This window comes from Strongylocentrotus purpuratus, unplaced genomic scaffold (genome assembly GCF_000002235.5).
Source record: "Strongylocentrotus purpuratus isolate Spur 01 unplaced genomic scaffold, Spur_5.0 spur5_scaffold_11, whole genome shotgun sequence".
NCBI lineage: Eukaryota > Metazoa > Echinodermata > Echinoidea > Camarodonta > Strongylocentrotidae > Strongylocentrotus > Strongylocentrotus purpuratus.
This window is the reverse complement of record NW_022145596.1, coordinates 17711528-17720265: the sequence shown is the minus strand read 5'-3', so window position 1 is coordinate 17720265 and position 8738 is coordinate 17711528.

Below are 8738 nucleotides of genomic sequence, written 5' to 3'. Positions count from 1 at the left end.
TGGGAGGGGAATGCATATTGTACCTCAGATGCTGGTTTAATTTAGTACATGTAGGTTAATGTTAACCTGGTGGACTAGGGTGGATTATTGTTGGGGCTTATTTCAAGGAAGATAAGGCAAGGTTAGAAGATTACTCTCGTGTAGAGTAAAATAAAGCATTAGAATTAGACCGGCTTGTACTTTTACACATACTTGTACATGTACATGTACATCTAAGTGCCACTTCTCACCACTGAAATTAAACAGCCCATAATTTTTAATCCAGTCAGAGTCCACCGTAATTAAAAATAAAAATTCCATCCTGTTGGCACTTGAATATTCACGTTCTCAAGGCTACGTAATATGTGGATATTACCTCAAACATTATTTCTTATGCCTCTCATTAGCTGCGCATTTTGCTAAATCTTTATTTTGATATGGTAAATTCGTGGTAAGTGCGTGAATGAGCTGCAAACAAATCATCTACATCTCCAAATCGCAATACTACATGTACATGATATGATGTATATCCATGAAATGCATAGGGCATGTAGATGATGTCATTGGATGGTCACATAGGTTAATGAGATATTGAGGGAGGTTGTTCATCGATGTGAAACCGTTTGGCTTGTTTCATTGTGGTAGAATTGAGAACATATTTTTATATTAAGTTATGAAAAGGAAAGAAATCCACTATACTGATTGAAGGATTGGAGAATATAATGAATTTTCTTGAAAGTGGTCAAAGGTAATATAATGATAGGAAATTATATGATATATCACGCTGACTAAAGCTGGCCATGTAATAATGATTGTTACATGTCCATTGCCAGTGAGGTGGTTAATAGACAGTTAGTCCATAAAACGTCTCCTTTATCATTGAAATGAAATCGGTACTTCTGGCATATTTATCAGTTTCTAGTACAATTGAAGTTTGAAGGGTAGTTTGCTAACATAAGAAATGGCATGTGTTTGTGCAGCATATGTTGCACAAGATGAAAATACTTACATACTGCAGGACAATGATTGTACTTATACAAATAAAGAAGATTGCTTACTGCATATATGATGTTCATTTACAACAAATGAGTCTTAGAGGTACAGATCAGTTTTGGAAACGCCCCCGCTCTCAAAAAATCGCATGACCATAACTGGTCTTTATCTTTAAAGCAGCAGAAGACAACAACAAAGGGATATATCTGATGCATAGGACGAGGAATCTTCAACATATTGTATACCAAAAATTCTGCTAGAGCTAAACTTTCGTTTTGATCATTTAAAATGCAATTAGTTAACAATGTCTGTCTCACTGTGTAGGCACCTCTTGGTGTCAAGAATTCAACTCACCGTGCAAGAATGGATGCAATATTTCAACTTCCATATTTCCTCATTTTCATTCACGTTTAATACATGCTGTGGACTGTCTTGGTATTTTGCTTTCATTGTTCTTCATCGTGTAGCGTAGACCTTAGATACTAGCAGGGAGATTGTTGTGTAAGGACTCGAGTCGACGCCTGCTCGCGTCAGGAGCAAACTTGTGTGTAGTAATGAAATCAACACTGCCATGAAAATACGATGTATGCTTTCACTTTAGGTTGGAACACAGATTTCTCTATTGGACATGCTCATGGCTGTATACAATTGAGCTAAACATTTTAATATTTCGATTTCATTTTCTAATGCCCTCTCATTGTATTAATGTCAGCGGTCTGGATTATTGATATGAATTACATGTTTATATACCGACATTAGAAAAAAGGCATAACACCAGCAACAATAATTTTTCATTTTATTATATGAATTATGTATTTACCATAATCAATTTGATATTTTGCTACCACTCACAATTATCCACATCACCATCACCACCATCATTATCATCCCCATCATTATCAACCCCATTGTCACCTTCATCATAATCATCATATTAATCTACTTCACCATCATAAGAAATACCTACTGGTACTCTTATCCTTTTTATCTCTGTCATCAACCAGGGCTTCCATGCTAACTATATATTCCAAATTTTCTCTAAAAAATGTACTTTTACCTTTTTTTTAACAACCAAGCCGCTTTGAAAACCTCCCACTCCTATGATTTTTTTTCAGAACCTCGGTATAATGGTAACTCTCATAGTCCCAGTATACTCACCAAAACTACTTTGTGTCATAGAGCAGTTAGGAAATGTATTCACTAAACTTCTGTAACAGAGAGTAATTAGATATATTGCTATGCTGTTCTCTTGTTTTAAACTATATAGTATCTGTCTTTTTCCAATAGCTACAGTGTGTGCATCTGTTTGCTGCATGTATAAAAGTAGTGTGTACACCATACTGCAAATTGAAAGCAGAGACTTTATTTTTGTGACAGCAAGGTTTGAATAACGATGCAGAAAATGTGCAATATTTTTATTTCTCATTTCCTGCAGGTTCTGAGAAAAGAGAAAATGAGTATTGACTGTTGAAATGGAATGTTTATCATATTTTCTGAATGTACCGGTGAATATGTAAAGCTTTACAAGTCTGTCAGAATGTGTTGCTTTGTAAATGTTGATCGTCAAGCTTACACCTGAGTTTGCCCCTATAATAATCATTGATCTTTTGGTATTTGTTTGCATAATTATATCCTCGGATGGGATAGCTTAAATCTGAAATGTTTTATGATGTTTATAATGGGGGGGGGGGGGGGGGGAGGGGGAGGCAAAAAGCACACAAAAGAAAACAAGACATTAAAATGTATAAACAAAAATGTAGCAAGTGTACGTACATGTGAAGGGAGATGGGATTTTAGGCTCTGCCTCTTTAAAAAAAATATATTACGGTGGATGTGGAACGCAATAAGCAATTAAGCATCTAACAAAATATCAACCTATAAATCACATGATTAAAGAGCCAAGTTCTTAGGTTACATATTTTTTTGTTACAATTTACTTTACCAGGGTTTTTCATAGAATTAATTCTGTGCAGCAGCAGTTTGGATGAACTAGCTCGGAATATTACTGTTTTTTTTAATTTTTAAAAAAAAAACTCTGAAACAAAGAGTTCACATAGCTCTATAGATATACCAAAGCTAATGTTATCATGCTATAGAACTGTGGATGATCAAATGTTCTTGCAGGCTTATCAATTTTTTCTTGTTTCGCTGAAGTACAAGCAACTGTACTAGTATAAACTGGTTTAAATGTTAATTTTTTATATGTTCTTTGCACAAATTTTGTTTGTATAGATCACTACATGCTGGTGTGCCAAAGGTTTGAACTTCTAATTGTTCTTTTGAAGTGGAAATAATTTTGACAGTATCTCTCTCTCTCTCTCTCTCTTTGCTATAAATCACTGCCATTGACATAGCAATTGTACTATTCTAATTCCCATACCTGTATGGGCATGCTTCAGTCGACACAGAATCGATCGAGGCTTATTACAACGATTTGTGACGTAATTGTATTTGTAACTGTATGAATGCATAGTTTTAATCTCCTGCCATTCCCTATTCCATGAATTTTGGAACTTGGTACACCAATGTATAGATATTGAATTTGGTAGTACATGTATGACCTACATACTGTATACCTTCAGGAGAGGGAATATTATTTTTAACCTGCAGATTGGACAATCTAAAGTGAACGCCCTTTTTCCTTGTCTAAAGTTACCCATTATGGTATTACTCCCGTGTTTCATTTGTTATATTTCCTTTTCCCCCTTTTTTTTTATATACTTGATCATTCTGTAATCCAATTTCTCTGGAAGTCGTTTGTGTATCTTCAAAGACATACATACAGTATATATACTTTGAGTACGGCTGAATTATTATCAGGAATCAGTCACGGCCTGCCATGCTTGGAACTAATCCCCAAATTATAATGTTTTATTTTTATTACACAATTTTCATATTCTGTTGTACTACTACTTGCTATGTGTACACCTATTGGTACAGGTTTATTTGATAAAGTGCTCATTTTTACCCCTCTATTTTTAGGGGTTTTTCTTCTTCTTTTTTGTTTACAAGACATTGGATCCTTGCTAAAGAGAGCAAGTTTCCTTAATGGTGATGTTTGTGTGAAGTATACTCCTGAATCAAATCTAATTTATTCCCTTTTAACTGCAGGAAATCATACATGTACTCTACATGTCAGAATTCTTGAGGAGTAATTTACACGTACTTACTGTAAGGAACTAGAATTGGTGCTATAAACAATTAGTGTTACTCCGCTCACATACGCTGTACATGTATAAGTGTATGTGCCCCATGTTGATTGAAAAAATGTTTCAAGTAAAGACAATCTTACACTTTTTTGTTCTGGAGTTATGAAGCATTTCTGTATGTCAAAGCAATGTGTACTGTAGTAAGCATTGCAGCACCACTAAATGTGCTCGGTGTTAATTAAGTGCAGTTTCTAAACAATTTATAGGTTGTCTTTATTGCTAAATGAATCGGTTTCAATTTAAGAAAGCTCTATATCAGCACTTCATGTTCATTGTTTGCTTAGAGCAGTAATCCTTGCTTCTAATACCGTTTTGTTCTCACTTTCCACGGAACATATGGTGACAGAGAGACTGCTTCATGTAATTGTATTCATCCTCAGCAGACAATTAATATTTCTTTAACGCTTTCTTTCAATCGATGAAAGGATTAATGTGTATCTACTATATACATACTAAACTTGGGTCAGCAGGAGTACTGGTGTAGTAGAATAATGATTGTTAAAGGGGCATTTTATACGATACTGAAACAAAAATAACATGTATTTTTTATGTTTATTGGTGGAAGTGGTGTAAAGCTTCTATAAATGCTAATGTTTTTTTTTGTTACCAAAGTTTGATGGGAATGTTGTATATATTGTCTCAGACTGTAACATGGTCAGCAAACGTGTATTGTTGATATATACCTGTCATAAAGAATGATAAATACATGTTACTCACTCATAAAACAAATGCAATTGTGTTTATTTTGTTTCTGTGTGTGTCTTTGTAGTAAAAAGCCTTATTAACTATTAAAAGTAGTTTTACCCTGTTCACAGGAGATCGACTCCAGACCAACAATAGACAGTAACCTGAATGGCCAATAATTTGTAGGTCACTTGTTAGTTTGGGGTGGTTTTGCCAGTAATAATTGGATTAATTTAGTGTAACTAGGGTGTCATATCAAGCTCAAAACAAACACAAGGAATGCACATGCACTTATACACACCTGTAACAATATCAAAGTTCTACATTTGCACACCTACATAAAAATATAAATAATGGATACACACACAATAAATGTAATCAAATATGTACCTACTGCCTTTTAATTTACATGTCAGATATAGCTATATTTTATACATCTTGCATTTTACATAATTTACAATGACAGTATAAATACCAATAAAATCATGAGTGAATTTTTGTAGGGAAGTCCGGGTATTTAATATTTGTATCCTATATTATAAATTTACAAATATTGTGGAATCTTTACAGTACAATCAACATTGCGAGTATCATTATCTTTGATGTTTCCTCTTATCCTAGCTATGGTAGGCTATCAAATTTATACAGTTATCAGATATATTAAATGTTTGATGCGGTAAGTATACTGTAGGGGGGCAAAATACCTTGGACCTTTGCCCTTAAAGATAAACTTGAGTTCTGGTAAATATAGAAAATAAATTCCCACAGAATCCAACAAAACTTGCACTGAATGTTCAAGAGTACAAATAAATGACATACGGTATGTGCCAATCAATTTTGGTAGAAAATGTATATTGGCTGAGTAATGAGCATAGAAAGATGAGGAAATCCGGGTAAGTACGATTCCCATACCAGAGCTCAAGATTAGCTTTAAATACATGTATAGGGCAAGTGGCGGTGTAGTGAGACCAGTCTTGGTTTCAACCGCAAGACTTGGGGCTTATTAACACAAAACGCGGGAAACCATGGAGGATTTTTGCGACCATTTTTTTAAACGTGTAAAGTGAATGGCGAGTGGGGAGGAAACCAAGCACATGAAAGCTGTATATAAAGGCCACTTGAGGGCGATATAACAAAAGTGGTCTTTATGTGCAGGTCCATTGAATACAACGGTTCAATGAGAAATCCAGGAATATGCAGGGGACCTACTCCATTGATGGCAAGCATGACAATAGAAAATAAATTACAATACAAAATATTCCAATTAAAAACAAATTGCTTGTCATTTCAGAAAAAAATGATACAGCAGATTAAAAATAGTTTTTAAAAGACTATTAAAGATATTTCAATATTTATTTAAACAACATACACACATGGACAAAAATCAATTTCATCAAGTTTTTACAGGTACTGGTCAAACCAAACTCTATGGTATAGTATTGTTGTGTACTTGTGTACACTTCTAATGCAACAATCTTACACTAAAGGGATATAAAAGAAAGTAATACTAACTTAGACAAAGAATTTGTTATACACAGATCTTCATATTAAATAAAACAACAATATTTACTCAATCTAGAGCTGGACTCCCAGAATTTATGATTTTCTACAAAGAGCTCAATGCATATGGCCCCAAAAATTTCAGTCCGGACCCCTAACAAAAAAAATTAGTATGAAGCCATGGCTAAAGTTAATCTTGAGTTCTGGTACACTGTAAGCCCTGATAAGATAGTGTAACTTATTTTTTTGTTTGAAATGAAAAAAGTGTAATTAGTTTCACGTTTCTGCATCTTATTACACAGAGCTCGGTGAGAACATGAAGGAACTATACAGTGCGTCCCAGAAAAAACGAAACCGAGAAGTATCGATGTTCTATCATAACTTAATCACAACTATAATTAATGAATGATACATATTTGGAAATGCAAGCACTACTTTAAACAAATAGAACTTTGTCATTCCTCGCTCATTTTTCCTGATTGAGGTGTCATATGAAAGGGCAGAAACTCCACTTTCTAGAAATGTTAATTTTTCTTCGAAATTCAGATACTGCCCGCCAAATTACTTTTTGGTTTCCTTCCTTCAAATTGCTTTTAATCACTCATGCGTGAAATATGCATCACCTGAGTAGCATCAACTGAAAGAGGAGACTCTAAGCTTTCCAAATACAGTATGTATCATTCATTCATTATGGTTGTGATTAAGTTATGAAAAAACATCGATACTTCTCAGTTTTGTTTTTTCTGGGACGCACTGTAGTGCGCATAGTTTTCATTCTTTTTTATGCTTTTTTTCAATTGCTGAGGTTTAGCGCGTCGTATCTGGATACAGACTGTTAAATGTCCCTCAGAAGTATTACACGGGTGGTGGTGTCGATTGCTTGTACAAACGAGCTTGTGCTTTAAAGCTTTTGTTACCAGCTTCCAACTAAAATCATAGATACAGTAGAGGACAACTGAAGGACGCGTTTTCATGAGCTCCTGAAAAATGCACTTTTCCGCAGCCAAATAGTGAACTCAAAAGGAACTTCATATACCAAACTGACGACGAAAGGACAGTGGTGATTCTTGTGTAGGCCAAAACAAGAACTTTATTGTCCTTGGCAAGCTAAACCTTGTATCAACGGCTCACAAGGTCGAGTTTGAGGACATTTTCCCTGTAAGAGGCCATTCATACATGCCAGCTGACCACGCATTCGGTAGGTTGGAAAAGAGACTGCGCCGAGAAGAAACAATCCTACTGCCATCAGAATACTTCGCGCACTTTGCCATCGTTGGCAATGTCCGGGACTGGCATGCATTGGATTTGAAAGATGCTGTGGAGAAGATTGTGAAGCGCCCTCTGCCATTCAAAATCACAGAGGCCAAAAGCATCTAGGTCAGACCAGCTCCAGCCCCAGTCACTGTCGCCAAAGTATTAATACTGACCAAGCTGATCTTTATGAACTTTTCAATTGAGCTTTGTTGTAAGTTCATGAACTAGCCGACAGGCCTACCAAACTTGAAGCTAAGTTCGATAACGATGAACTGGTAAAGGAGAAAATAAATCTTCATGAGAAAGTGGGAACTATCTCAAGGGTTAATCCTGCGAGGTATGATAAGCAACCAGGAAATGTTTATACCGTCCTGACAATTTGAAGTCCTTGCGGATAAACATGACACTGATGCTGAGCCTTCTACTTCGATGTCGATGAGCGACCAGATCAAAGAGTACCAAGAAGGGCATCGCCAATGCGTTCAAGCACATCAAGGGCTGACTCCTGAGCCAAAAACATAAAGTAGCCTGCCATCCAAACCCATGCAGTGGCAGAGGTGGCTGATATCTCCTCAGAGAAGGCTACTGAGGGTGTAAAGACGAAGGGAGACGTCGTTCTACATGTCGGGACAAACGACTTGTCAAAGTAGCCCAATGCAAATAGTTTACTTCCAAGACCACTCAAGATAGACTCCAGTTCATCAAGGACCAGCATGCTTGTTTCAGCTGTTTGAAGAAAGCGGGTCGTAACCACTCCATGGCAACATGTAGGAGGAGGCGCCAATGTCCAGAGATGAAGGATGGAGAGATGTTCCTATTTCCATCACCCATTGCTGCATTTTGAGACTGAGGGCATGGGCGGAAGAAACACAGTTGGTGTTGCTTCAATAAACAGCAGAGAGGCCATGCTGCCCTTGATAACAGCAGATTTCGAACACAAAGGGCACAGTAAGAGGGGAAATCTTCTCCTTGACTCAGTAGCACAGATAAGTCTCATCAGAGAACAGTTTGCTGCAGAGCTTGGACTTGAAGGGCTCTCTGCTACAATGACAGTTACAAAGATAGGAACAGACGAGGAAACTTTGCAGACAAAGAAGTACAAAGTGCCGAAAAGAGAAG